Source organism: Sus scrofa, chromosome 7, assembly GCF_054392235.1.
Source record: "Sus scrofa isolate SSC_HxYL_T2T_F1_AM1 chromosome 7, Sscrofa_HxYL_maternal_Yorkshire_Landrace_v2.0, whole genome shotgun sequence".
Classification (NCBI taxonomy): domain Eukaryota; kingdom Metazoa; phylum Chordata; class Mammalia; order Artiodactyla; family Suidae; genus Sus; species Sus scrofa.
This window is the reverse complement of record NC_139389.1, coordinates 7232436-7247181: the sequence shown is the minus strand read 5'-3', so window position 1 is coordinate 7247181 and position 14746 is coordinate 7232436.

Here is a 14746-nt window from a genome sequence, read left to right as displayed (position 1 = left end):
GAAGGGACAGCAGAACGGAAGACCCTCCCCTCCCCTCCCCCTCCTGCCATAACTACTTTGGAACCTGTCTCCGAGGATAACTGAAATTTAAATGGTTAGTTCATTAACACAAAGGAAATACCCACTTCGAAATTCACTTACTGGCTCTGGCGCCGCGGCTAAGACATGCAAATGAACTACAACTAGCTCTAGTTTTCTGGGAAGGGTGGCAGAAATGTAGGCGGAGGGAGAGGGGGGGAATTGCCTCCCATTTATTTTAATATTTCATTTAGAGATGAATTCATTACTGCGCTGTTCTTAGAAGCTCTCGAGGTAGCAGAGGGGAGTGGGAAATTATGCTGATTCCCAGAATCTTTTCTGCCCGCCCCCTTCGTGCTGATCCACCCCTTTCTGTCACAAGGGGCTCCTCCGAGGACCTCTTAGAAATACAGAACCTTCTCGGAGGTGGGGGGGACAGGACGGGGGAGGGCCGCGGATCGGCAGACCTGTCCCAGCGCTTGGCTCTCCCGGAAGGGAGCACTTCCTGTACATAAAAATGGCCAACTCAGAGCCTTTGTAAACTGATTTGGAAAGTCTTTGCTTTGGACGTGAGCAAGATTTTCTCTCAATGGTTTGTACGAAGGAAATGGAGGTGGCTTACCTGGCAGGCTGATGGGAAAGGCCGTAGGGAAGTATCTAGGTCTACCTATGGTGGGAGATTCAACATCTGCTCTTCCTGTTTGACATTCTGAAGGACTAAACGAGCAAAGCATTAGGCAGTGTCCATTTTGCAGCCTTTGCTTTCTAATCTGCTTATGGAAGGCAGTGTAAAATCAATCTCGACAGACGAACGAGAGGTGGTGGACTCTAAATTCTATTTTCCAAAGCCAGAGAATTCATAACAATGGTGGGTTTAAAAAAAAAAAAAAACAACACATTCAAATGGAAAGTGTATCCTCAGAACGCAATGCGGCAATTGTTTTTTAAAGCGGTTATTTATTATTTCCTAGAGAGACTGGTTAACTGTAACGTAGATGTAACAAAATAATGAGGCGAATGAACCCTAACTGTACATACTCTTGACAGAAATGAAATGCACACAGCATCGTAGCAGGTGAAGTGAAGCATTGTCTATCAAGGCTGTTTTTCTTGGCTGCATCTCAGATTGTGTGGGGGATCCTAACCTCAGGCACAATAGCATTCATAAACAGCCATACATTGCTGCTCTTTCTCCAACGACACATAAATACTCATTTTAAAACGAAAACAATCTTATTAAATACCATTCATTCATATCTGGATTTACAGATGCTTGTTATGTTGGAAAACCTGAACCCCATATAATCCTTGCATCCTGAGAAAGACAGAAGGGAAATAGTGGGTTAGAACATTACAAGGTCATAATAAACAATGGTTTCCAAAAGCACAGAATTAGTTGTTTTGACTCTGCTCTTGGACATTTCGGAGATCACGACATTGTCACTTTCTTTTTATTTTCTTTTAAAAAAACATTTGAAGAAGCTGTGCCTATGTTTAACGGGTGGGGGGATTAGAGGGGTTACAATATGCAAAATGACTTTTAGGGCGATCTGGATTTTGACTCCCTCTGTTGTCTTCACCAATGTGTATTTTCTAACACACATGGTGTCACTTGACAGGTCAGGTGCTGATATACTAACAGCAGAGATTCCCTTTGGCTTAACTCAAGTTAGGATACATAGTTGAATTATAAGGATGCTTGCTAGGCTGCACTGATGACCACACCCAGCTTTTATGGACACACAAAGCTCCTTCCAGTTTGGTAGTCATCATTTACCCCTTCCATTCTCCAACACCCTTTTAAAAAAAAAAAATCACAACCCAATCCATTCCTCCCCAAAATCGAATATTAATATAATTTGAGTTCTTGATGGAAGTACCATCAAGACTGCAATGCCCTGCAGCTGAAATAATATTTAAAATAGAGGGGATTTGACATTTGAGAAGTCAGTGGCTTGAAATACCCAGTTGTACTTAGCTAATTCAGTCCTTAACCTCTGGTTTCAAATAAATCAATTACAGTCGATTCCACTTCAGTTCAGAAGTGCACAGGGTTTTAGTTAATTGAATACACTTTATTCACTTGCTAGGAATATTCATTTATCAAAATTCCAAATTTAGTGTACATTTCTTTACATCTCAGGTTATGTTGGATGGCACAATCAGATCAAATTGTCCTGATTTCCCCCAATCCTGTTTAAAAATCTAAATTTCACCACTCTTTACAAAACAACATCGCCCCATTCCTTTCTCCATCAAAAGTAAATTCATAATTCCAGGTCAGGCAGGAGAGCTGTTTTCTTCCCCGACAAAGGAAGAAAAAATTTCTTATGTGGTCATCAGCCTTGTGTTAACTTTAAATAGGTTAAGAACAGAGCTGGATTAATTAAGTTTTTTAAAAAGTATTGACCTGAAATTTGAAAAAAAAAAATTACGCATGGTTTCCATTAGAGCTTAACTTTGCTGCAGCTGACAGGTATGACAGCATTTTGTGGCCTTAAAGCCGCAGGCCCCTTTTCTTAACCCTCTCGTTTCCTCTGCTTCCCCCCCTCTGGCTTTTGGAGAAGTGCTTGAATAAATAGCGAATTGTTAACTGAAAGCACTGTGGTTAAATGTGCCCAAATGAAGTTGTGCTTTAAACAGATATTGATGTATGCAGTGTTTTATATTTATTGTTTGTAGCATCCTGCTGGCAGCAGTTTACTGTTTGGAAAGGAAAGGGGTTAATTAGCATCATTATCAATCACTAATGCTTGCCTAACGTGTCCAAAGAATAATCAAGTTAGAGGACGGCATGAAGCCAACAGCTGCTTCATCCCAGTTACAGATCTCCTCCTAAGCCCCTCCGTCGTGGGGTCGGGGGGAGGTGAAGTGAAGGGAAGAACCCTCATTGCTTGGGTAAAAGGGCCATAAAAATCGGGTCAACTCACTAGAGATCCAAGAGGTGGAAAGTACAGCATAAATACCCAGCGTTTTCATTCTCTGAGTTACAGGTGCAGAGATGGCAGCGGTCCTGAAGCAAGAGTACAGACATTTTTTCTTTAGTTTGTTTGATGATCCAACTTGGGCATGTGAAGAAACACATCCATGTTTCTCTATCGCCTAGTGCTCAGTGGTAAAAAGAACTCTCAAATGCAAGGAGAGAAGAAGACCACTGTCAAACCCAAGTCAACTGCTAACATCACCCACCCAACCACCCAAGTCAGAAGAATGAAAGCACGGAACACACCAGGTAACAGTAGTTCTCACACCTCTGCACCACCTCTTAGGATGCTTGAGAAGAAATCACCCACATGCACCACTGTCAAACCCAAGTCAACTGCTAACATCACCCACCCAACCACCCAAGTCAGAAGAATGAAAGCACAGGACACACCAGGTAACAGTAGTTCTCACACCTCTGCACCACCTCTTAGGATGCTTGGGGATATTTTTCCTTGTGAATGTCAATGAACAAGCCTTTTTCATATTAAACTGGGTCGCCGCACAGCTTCCCATTGTTGTTACCACTGTGATAATGTCCTCTCGGTGACACACCGTGGGAGAGAAACTGAAAAGGTTTGACCCTGGCACGAGTGGCTCCTAGAAGCCTGTCTTTAAAAACATTATTTGCCAAGTTAACCATGAGTTAAGAACTAAAGACTCCATTAATGACCAGAGTTTACTCAACTGCTTTTTTTGAAGGTTGGGATGACTTAGTCTTATACAAACAGAGAGCATTTTATGATTGAAGAAGACTATGCTTTCTTTGTACGAAAGCAGTTGACCAAATTCATCTTGGCCCCTGTGGACATAGGTGAGAAACTGTCTCAATAAAATCATGAACAGAAGTCTTTTCCCAAAGAAGCGACTGGTGTTTCTTATGGAGGACAGCAAGGTGGCTATGAAGATGGGGAGAGAAGAAGGACTTTGGGATGGGGAATTGTGTGAGTCAGGTGTCTGTGAAGGTCCTGTGTTTAAAATCTTCTGCTCTGTAGGATCATGACTGAGAAAAGGAAATGAAGAAATAAAAGAGATTTTAGGCTGAACCTGGGAGCCCTAGAACTAAATTTTAAGTGTTATTCATGTGCAAAATGGTGTTTTTTCACTTTTGATGCCAACTTTACTTTCACAGAGAGATTTATTTGCTAACAAAAGAGCATCGCTTAGCATATTGCTGGAGAAATCTCTGTTATGCAAGAAGCAAGCTCAAGGGAGAAGACTTTTCTGCAGTAGATCCTTATAGATGCTTAGGTTTCTCCTCCTCTCCATCCTTCCTTCCCTCTCACTCCCCTTCCTTGTCTCTTTATAACTCAAGACTAAGTTTAGTTTCTTTGGGGAGCTTGGTAGGATTAGTTTGATTTCCATAGTAACGTTCACTTAGAAGTGGGACTTGTTTCAACAGTGGGGTGGGGATTTTTCCTCCAAGTGGCCTAATGCTATGCCATGATTTTTTGCACCTGATTTTTCTATGGAAGAAAAGATTATACTGGCTAAATTCCAATAACTATCCCAAACACAAGCCCTCGTGCTGAAGATGGAGTCTAGTGGTCCAGCCCTCTGTGCCATCATGGCCCGCTGTTGGGCATCCATCACGGTTTTCCACCGTTGCAAATGGAAAAGCACCAAGCCCTGGAGTTCCTCTCTCTTGGGTTGTTCTTACTCACCTCGCCTTTAAAATCCAGTCTATCTTGGGGAAACGTGTGCGTGTGTGTGTGTGTGTGTTTGCCTGTATGTATGTATATGTGTGTGTGTGTGTGTGCTTATATTTATATCTGAGGGGTTTGCTCCAACTAAATTTAACTATTATAGCTTAAAAGAATTTTTTTCCTGAGGCACTGAGTTAATGCTAGGATCAAATTTCCTTTTGCCTCCTTAGCTCCCAAATCCTATTTCAGGATCCACCCCCCACCTTGTCTTTTTTGGAGTCCCCAGGTCTGGGCTGCTCCTTTGTCCACAGCATGGAGCCGGCCCCCCAGCGCCTGACCTCTGCTCCGGACGCCTGGACCCCGCCCTGGGGGAGACAGCGAGATCTGTACCCCCTCGGCGCCGACCCGGGAGTCTTCCCAGCTCAATTCCCTGAAATTACGCCATCGCGCTCCCCTTTGGTTCAGTAGCAACTTAATTTTGATGGTCTGGCGTAGGAGGTGGGAGATGAAGGGAAGGATGAGGGCCAGGAGGTTCAAGGCCAGCCTGGGGTAGGACAGAGCTGGGGATGCAGGAGGCCAGGAGGGGTGGGCCCCTGGGCGGCTGCCACCACTGGCGCTCCAACGGGCTAGACCCCATTAAGCCGCACTAAAACTCTGAGAAAGAGGTTTGAGACTTGCCTGCTCCCCTTTGCGCGTTCACCCCGCGCAGGGACTGAGAGCTGGGAGGCTCCAGGTCAGAGTTTTCAGGGCCTCTTTCACGGGAATGGAGCTGTAATGAATGACGGAGGCGGGATCTGGGAAACTTTCTTGCCCCACGACTCCCAAGGCGGCGCCAAGTTTCGGCCTCCCTGGCCCGGGTCTCTAAGCAGATAGAGCTGGGGCTTCGACCCACGCCCCCGCATCCTTTCTCTTCACTCTCAGCCCCTTTCACCAACTATCTCCCTCCCTCCCGAGGAGGCTGCCCTTCACCGAGACCCCAGGCAGGGCCTGGACCCGTGCGGTCCGCCCAGCGCATCCTGCCCACGCAGGACATTGACCATTAGCCACCTGAATCTTTACTGACTCCTGAAGACCTTGTTTTATCGCCACCATTCGGTTGACCTTCCAATACCCGCTTGAGCGAACATCCCAGAACCGAGTACCTTAGCAGTGGGAGGGCTCTGCAGGGCCCATTATGCGACCCCCTCCCCCTCTGGGTCACCACACCCAACACGGATGTCCCCTTAGGATGACCCGAGAGGAAAGCCTTGGGTGGGGAGCCTGGCCAACCCCAGGCCCATGTGCCCCTCTGGGTTTCCCTCTCCCTCCCTCCCTGCCTCCCTCCTCCCCGCCCCCTCCTCCCATCACTCCCCCCCCCCTCCTCCCATCACTCCCCCCCTCCTCCCATCACTTCCCCCCCCCTTTCTTTGTAAAAATGCGCTCTGACTTTTGGGGCGGGGGCGGGGAGACGGGCTGGGCTGGGCTGGGAAGGGGGGCTTCGCAGATAGTTGATATTCCGGGTCCAGCCGCTCTCCGCGCTCCCATTCTCTAAGCTCAGCCGGGGGGAAGTGTCGCCCCGGGCCAAACATATGCTTCTTTCCAGCGCGCTAATCCACCTTCAGCGTGGAGGCATAATTGCTCGAGTGTCCATGGATTCGCGGCGCTTTGTCCCTCGCTGGCTCCCATCAGCCCTGGCACACGCCATTTCAATCAAATCTTTTCAGAAAACTGTCTCCTTTTATCAAGTCCCAGCCCCTGCGAACGACCGGAGCTTTTAACCAAACACCCTCGGTGTTCCGGCCGCCTCCCTCGGCCCTGGCAGAGCGGGGAGCTGAGATTATTGCAACAACTTTTCTTTGAGTTCGGCCTCTGAGTAGGCAGAGAGAGAAAGAGGAGAGAGAGAGAGAGAGAGAGAGAGAGAGAGAGAGAGAGAGAGAGGGAGAGGGAGAGAAGCAGGCATAGAGAACAACAAAAAAGCAACATCAGCATCCTAGACCCAAACAGGTCTTTTTGTAAAGCCCTTGGTGTCAGGTGTATTGGAAAGGAAAGGGCAGAGGTCACCCTCAAAGTGAAAACATGTTTCATCTCAGCTTTTTTTTTTTTTTTTCTTTGAAATTACAGAAATCAAGTGCCTTTGTGGAGTATTTGGGCAGTCCAGTGGTTTAAAAGAGAGAGGCAGAAACAAGCCTAGGAAAATGGGCAGAGATAAGGAAGGACCACCTCTGAAGGATGTTGATGGGAGTGTCTTTCTCAACGAGCTCTGACCAAATCCCCCCAGTGCTGAGTCTCATGTATGATCCCTCTTTTTCTTTTGTTGCAGGTGCTAAGCATAAATGAAAGTTGAATCTGAAGACCTCTGCCTTATGACAGCACTCTCTTGGTTAATATGGGAGTCTTACACACACCTGATTTCATATTTTGACTCGATTCCCAGCTTCTTCGGGAGAAAAGGCTTTCATTGATTCAGAGAAAGAGATAGAGAGAACAACAGACTGAAAGAGATGAACTCTGGAAGAGACCTGAGATCTTAAAAATATTTTCGATGCTGTAGAAAAAAGTAAGGAAGCCAAATGCAAAAGCCAAAGCAGGAGGTTTGATTCTGTGTAGCAATTATTATGCAAATACACACAAACAGAAGAGAATGTAGTTCTATTATAGAAACACAGCTTTGCTGCTTGTTTATAAAATGAGAACGTCAGAGTAATGAACGGTTTTCTTCAAATCCCAAAGCACTCCACATTGAGACTGATTTCAGGGACTGAGGTGGCTTTCCTTCTGCAGCAATTTATTTTCTGAAGATTGAGGCGGGAAAGGCAAGGTGAATGGGCATGACCACTTGTTCTAGAGTCTTAGAACACAGCAGGCCTTTAAGGTATGAAACTCCATAGGGCTTTTTGGTGACTCCCTTACTCCTCACCTTGTCCAAGCTAAGGAAAGCACTTAAAAGTGCTAAGTGCCTCCCTGGTCACCCAGACCCTGCAATGCCAACCCCAGCAGCCTTGGTCCCCTTCCAGAGTCAGATGACATCCTTGAAGTGCCCTGTATTAAACAAGTGGATGAGCCAAGTTTTCTGCAAGCGCCAAGTCCAGGTGTTGAAGCCAGACCCTCCTGACCACGGTTTTAAGAGCTGATTGGAAACCTAATGCCTGAAGTTCTTTAAAATGTTCAGGCTATGAGATGGGAAAGGGTAGGACTTTGGGGGTTGGGGGTGGGGGAGGCTGTCCGGACTCATTCTGGAAACCAGAAGGCGAGACACATTTTTTTTGTTTCACTAAGTAGCTTTATATAGCTTGAGAATTTGAAACTACTTTGTCATGATTATGAAACACGAGAGAATGGTTTAAAATCTTTCAAAATTGAAACTGGGAGGATCATCAGACGGAAAAGAAGGAGAGTGATTTTTAAGTTTTTATTCACTTCCTTATATTACGATCTTTTATAGACCAAAAGAAAGAAACAGTAACGCCAGGACCGCCTCCAACCTTTTCATCTGCGCGGTAATGTGGGGGTCAGGAGGGGAATTCAGAGGGAAACAGGAATTTGGGGAAGGAGAAGGAAGTTACATGCTCAAGACCAGGCTGGCGAGGACTGTGAGAATCCCCTTATGGGGGAGACCATGCTCAGTAAACAAAGTTGGTTCATCTTCTCTCAATTTCTCGCCACACCCTCCAGAGCCAGTTGAATGAAAGGACCCCAGTTCTTGGGTTCCAAGGAAGGAATTTGTTTTCTGGACTCTCAGGGATCCTGGAAGTGTTGAGCTTTCACCTCAAGGATATTTCTCCAAGGCACAAGGATCTTGAGGATTCTCATTTCGTTTGGAGCTTGGGAACTGGATGGGTTTCTCCTCTCGCATCCTGAGACCAAAGAAGGTGGTACCTTCAAACTAGAGGGATGAAGAAGACCCATTCGGAGGCGATGATGAATTCCAGGGGCTTCTGACCATCATCCCTGAGACTCTGTGCCCAAAAAACTTTGAGGAACAAGAGAATAGAGGAAAATTCTGGTGAGGTAAATCTAAAATTAAACCAGTCCTCACTAAGGAGACCATTCTTGGAGAGATGTTTCTTTGTTTAAACACTCAAACAGCACCTGCAGCCCTGCTCTCGAACTCCATCACAAGCCAAGAAGCATCTTGCTGGATTGGTTCAGGAAAGCCAGCGAGATACAGGCAGGGATTCCTGGACTGGCACTGTCCCTCAGGCTCTAGAAAAGCCACACACTCCTCAGTGACATGGCTTAGGGGAGGGGGACCCACCTGCTTGTTTCTGAAGGGGCCTTTTGTTACTAACTCAGTCAGGAGCTCTGAGGGGAAGGCTGGAGCAAGGGAGGTGCCTTGTGAGCTGGGAAAAGTCCTTGCTATACCCTCTGGTCCTTGGAAATCAGTGGCACATCAGGAGAACCGTGTCACTGGTCTGGGACTGGATGAAGCTAGAGGTCCTTGGGAAAACTATCTCAAAGGATGGCAGTAGGGAGAATGGGCTTCTGTGGAAAGGAACCTGGAAGGAAGCAAGAAGAAGGTTCCTTCAAGAGGGAATCAAGAGTTCAGAGAATCCTCTTGAATTTTGCTCCCCTTCCACCCTCCCCTCCCCCAATATTTTGGCTGAACCTAGTGTTTCTTTGTATTTCCCTCTTTTGCTGAGAAAACCTTAAGAACCTTCTACTAGGCTTAGATTTAACCACAACCCTGACTGAATCTGGCTTATGAAAACCAGACTTCTCTGAGACGGGTCTTCTGGCAGCAATTAGTCTGACTTTTCTTTAACAAAATTCTTTGTAATGCCATTCAGAAAACGGATCGGTAGGAGTTCGTGGCAGGGAGTGTGTGGGTGGGTGGCTAGGGGAGGGGGGCAGCCGAGGTGGGGAATGGTGTTACAGAAGGCCAATTTGTCTGATTTGGTGGAAAAAGAATCCCAATGTTAGCACATTAACTGGGGGAGCTGTGAAATATTTAATTAGTGCACTGGTTGGGATCCTATTAAGATCGGCTCTATTTCTGAGGACTGCCCTGAAAATCTACTTGTTCCTTTCTTCTGAGCAGAGGAGAGAACAGTATTGGCCATCTAGCCTTGGTTCTGAATTATTTCGCAGTTTACCAAAGCAGTTTATCTTTAAAAGCAGGACTGCCTGGGACAGAAGAAACAAGAGATCTAAGTAGTGGATATTCGAATGTAGAAGATTCTATGGGTGAATATAAGAAGAAAGTATGAGAACATGAAAGAGCAAGGAAACAATAGCCTGTCACCATCGAAGCAGCGACTTCTCTGTTCCTGATCATGGGGCAGTAACACAGTCCTAGAAAAGTCCGGTCGGCTGCCTCTCCTACGTGTATTTAAACATCCCACCCCACTCCACCCCACCCCACCCCACCACCCACCCACCCACCCAAACAAGAGACTTATTCATTGAGTCTGCAAAGCCACCTCTCTTCTCCTAGTTATGCAAATACTAAATTGAATCAACCGACTAAGAGTGTTCACCCCATTGCTGAAATATGATAGATTAAAAAAAAGTTGGATATTCCAAGAAAATTGATCCCAACCGTCATTTTCAGTATGAATGTCTGTGTGTCGATGGTGGAGACACAAATTCATCTTGTTGAAGTGGTGGCTGCCCTTCTGAGAAGCAGCCTACAGTTTTTGATCCGCAACCCCCCCACTCCCTCCTGGGGAGATAAGAATTCGAGCCATTTGAGATGCAAGGCAGAAAACTCCGGGGTAGCCAGTCCCGGGGTGGGGGTGGGGTGGACGGGGTGGGGAAGGGGTCCTCCCTGGTCTTCCTCTCCTCAAGGGTTGCCCGCCGTTGATAGGACCCGAGGTCCGAAGGGCCACTTTTCTAGCGAGTCCATTCCAGAAGGGAAAGCCGTCAGCAACTGCCTCCGGTCCTGCCCGGAGGAAGGAAAGATTGTGCCCTAGACTAGCCCCCTGAGAGCAAACCCAGGATCCCTGTCCCCTTCGGACCTGGGGCGCAGGGACTTCCTTTAGGCTGTCAAGAGGACTGGGTCGTGTCCCCGAAAACCAGGGGACCCCCTGGGCGTTGCTGTTCCAGGCCTCCAGAGTCGATGGCTTCTCTAACTTATGAACAGCCAAGCCTCAGTTTCCCTAATGCGCGGACCCAGCTGGGAAGTTTCCTAGGGGGCCGGGGACACTTGTTCTTTGGGGAATCGAAGTGGGGGCCGGCTGGAGGAAGGGGGTCAGCCTCTCTCCCGTAGTCCCAGGCGATGTTCCTGCCGCGGAGCGCGGGGCAGGGCCTCAGGAACCCAACCCCAGCCCAGAACAATAAGGGCAAGACGCGGCCGCTGGTTCTCCGCCACCATCTCCATCTTAAGCATCGTTAAAAAAAAAAAAAAAAAATCCAATCTTGCTGCACACCCAATACATCATTTCAATAAGAATGACTTCACTTTAATAAAGATTTAATACGTTAAATCTGTCCTTGTCGCTGATGGATGCTTCTTTGTCTTGAAAACGATTTGGGTTTCCCCGATGAAGAATTCTGGAGGAAAGGCTGGAATTCAGAGTCGGGCTGGTTATTATTGTTTGCTAACACTTCCCAAGGAGGAGAGACCCCGCGTGCGCACTGACACACGCAAGCGCTCGCACCCTCGGAGGCCCGCTGGCTTTTTCTCCTCGGGCTCTCCAACGTGGAAACCCGGAAAGCTTCCCCGAACGGCCCGGGACGTGGGGGGAAGGGGAGCCGCGAGGGGAGGGGGCGCGCGGGCCGGGCGGGGTGGGATGCGCAGCAGCCGAGCGTCTGTCGGAGAATCATTTGCCCTGAATCACAAATTTTCACGGCTTAAAAAGAAAAGGTAAAGCGACTGTCTGGCTCAATTAATAAACATGGTAATTTCACACCCGGAGAAGGACATAATTTCATCCGAGCGCTATCGGCGCCATCACAAAGGGTCAGGGCGCAGCTGCGGCGAACCCGGGTCATTACGGAGTCGCCGAGCGGCTCCCGCGCCCCGGCCCAGCGCGCGCCTCGAGGCGAAGGATGGCTGCGGGCGAGGCCGGGGCGGCCCCCGATAAAGGACTTACCCACCGTGCGGGAAATGGAGCCGCTTTCAGACCAGGAGTAATCAGCTCGCAGACGTAGCGCCCGCCACGGCCAGCCCCCGCCCCCCCCTTTACTTTTCAAAAATAAAAGATAAAACCAGCAAACACCCGCTCTCCATCATCTCTGCCTTATTCTCTTCTCCTGCCCACCCCCCCCTTTTAAAACAAAACCAGATCCCCACCACTGCAATCTAGAGACACCCATATACATATTTTTAGGGGTTGTCTTTGATTCGTTGTCAACAGAATCCTATTGTATCTGTACATTTCAGGACAGTTGCAGTTGACAAATTTCTGGTGTCAAGATTTGGGGCCAGGAGCTGGGAGACAAGATACTAGCTTCAATCTCATAATCTCTTAATCACATTACACTTTAAGTGAGCATGTGTAATTTCACCCTTCAATGATTTATTTAAGCATTTGGAGCACAATTACTTGTCTCATATACAAATACTGACTGGAGCATTGTCTGCTAGAAAGAAACCCTGAGATTTAGGAAAAAGAACATATCTTTTCCGTTCCCTGACCTGTCCCACGTCGGAATCAAAATTCATCGGTTAAGCGAGACCTGCAAGGCCGCTCTCCTCAAAGGAAGGGGCCCCGGAGGCAAATCCACCCAAACCACAAGGGGGGGGCGCCGCTCCCCCCTTCTCTGGGTTTAGATTTTTAAGCAGATCTTCAAAGCTAAAATAAATGCCCATTAAATAGCCGCATGCAAATAGGATGGAGCCGGGCAGCTAAACACACAAAGCCCATCTCACATAAAACAAAAGCATGATTGATGGCAACCCGGATGCTCGTGTGTTTGGAAAAAAAATTATACTTGTCCAGTCTCCCAGGTGTCTAAATTATTGAAGAGCGATGTGCATATTTCAACGGGAGAAGGTGGCCGAGGTTAGGGACCGGTGGTCTGCGCCGGGAATGCCACCGTGCGGGATATTTGAGTCTGGGGAGACTCCAGGGCAGAGAGTATCAACACATTCTTCTCTGGGCGGCCCAAGAGGCAGCGCCAACTTGGCAGCTCTCCGGCAAAAATGGTTAGAGAAAATGGATCGTTCTCCTCGACCAGGGACCCCACTTTCCGGCCTGGGGCAGCAGATCCTTCAGCAAGGCCCACGGCGGCGCTCAGCGTGCCAGGCCTCAGAGGGCGGAGGGCAGGGCCGGGCCCGCTCGGTTGGCAATGCCCAGTCTAGCCTTGAACTTCTGCCGGCGAAGTAGTCCGGGTACAGCCGACCCGCTAGGTCTGACTCTGCGGGCGGAGCCCAGGGAGGGGCACAAGGCGCCTTCTTTGTTCTGGCACTTTCCGAGCCTCCTAGTGAGGCACCTCTGGGGATGAGAGAGGGGTCGCCCCGTCGGGTGGGGGGACCAGACTGTGCTTTGAGTGGAAGGCATGGTTGGGGGAGCTAGGGTTGGGACCCAGTGGCCACTGGTGGTGGTGGTGGTGGTGGTTGGGTTACCAAAGCAGGGCGTGGTAAAATAAGTGACCAATGGAGAGAACTTTCCAGAATCTCACCTAAAGAGGGAATCATTTGAAAATTAGCAAGCATCTCTGTTTATGTCCTTGCTCTTTGTCTGCCTTTTTTCTTTGCCTTCCTGCCTCCCTCTCTCTCTCCCTCTTTATAAATATGACAAAGAGGAAAAAAAAAAAAAAAACCCTCACAATTCTTGTTCACAGAGAGAGAGAGAGAGAGAGAGAGAGAGAGAGAGAGAGAGAGAGAGATCTGCCACTTGGGTATCGGCCTTCGCGGCCTCTCGTGGGCGAGGGACCTCCTCCCAGGCGCCCACTTCCTTATGGGGCTGCGGGAGGGGGAGCCGCGTGGGCCCAGTGTCCTGTGCGTGGGGAGAAGCCAGGATTTCCCACGCATCCAATCCTAACCCCAAACTTGAATCCATCTTGCTGCTCGAGTCAGGCTCGGAGGATTCATAATAGCGACGACAAAGAGTAATTACATATTAGAAAACAAAACAATAATTACACCGCCAAGTCGACACACCAGTCAGCGAAGCACAGTCGCCTGGGTTGGAAACAGCCAAGCCCACGGCGCCCGCAGCTGACTCAGCAAATTGGAAAAGCTCCGGGACCCGGTCCACACTGGCCCAAGCGAACGACCTCCCCCGGGGGCCGTTCGCCGGACGCGCTTCTGTCCCTGCGCCGGTCACCTGCTGTCGGGTCTTAGAGGCCTCCTTACTAAGCTCTGATTTGGGAGATGTCTGGCAGCAAAACATGCCCCGCGTACCAAAGAACTGGTTTCTTGGGGAGCCGAATGCTCTTTTTGAATCACCGTGGACACACAGATTCTTGAGTTTGAACATTTTTACACGGAGAGTAGAGAGAGGCGGTCCTCATGTGTTAATTTCCCCCAGCACCTGTCACCTGGCTCCTAGGTGACCTCACGGAGCCCTCAGGCCGCGGCGTCTTCGGGTTTCCGCCTTCTTTCCCCAAGCGGCCAGGCCGCCCGGCCCCTTTTACATCTTCTGCGGGGCCCGGAGGCGGGTTCTTGGGCCCAGCTTGGGACAGAGCCTGTTCCTAAGCAAAGCCCACCGCAATCGAGGCCAAATTCCCCGGTTTCCCGGGCCCAGCGGTGGTGGTGGTGGGGCGGGGGGCGTCTCCTGCGGTCAAGGACCCTCCATCTCCACCACCCCCCCCACAATAGCCCGCCCTCTTCAGTGGCTCCAGCGCGTCCGCTGGCCTGTCTCGGGGGGCCCAGGCCCGGAGGGTGGATGCGGGATTTGAGGCGCGACTGGGGCGTGGAGGCGGCTCCCGCTGCGGGACGCAGATCTGCCCGACTTCCCGGAGCCCGCGGCGCCCCGAGGCCAGCTCCGCCTGCAGTCTTGGGCGGTGCGGCGGGGGGTCGGGGAAACAAACGCCGGAGGCCGTGGCTAGAAGATGCAACCTAGTTGGAAACACCGGGAAGGGCTTTAAAAAGACAGGGCCGGAGCCCCTCTCTCGGTCTCTCCTCCCACTTTCCCAGGCCTGGGTTCCCCGGGTCGGAGCTGTGTTCTGAGGCGAGGGGGCTTGGGTCGGGGGGCGTCAGTGCACTCTTGCCCAGGGGGGCATCGAAGGACGAG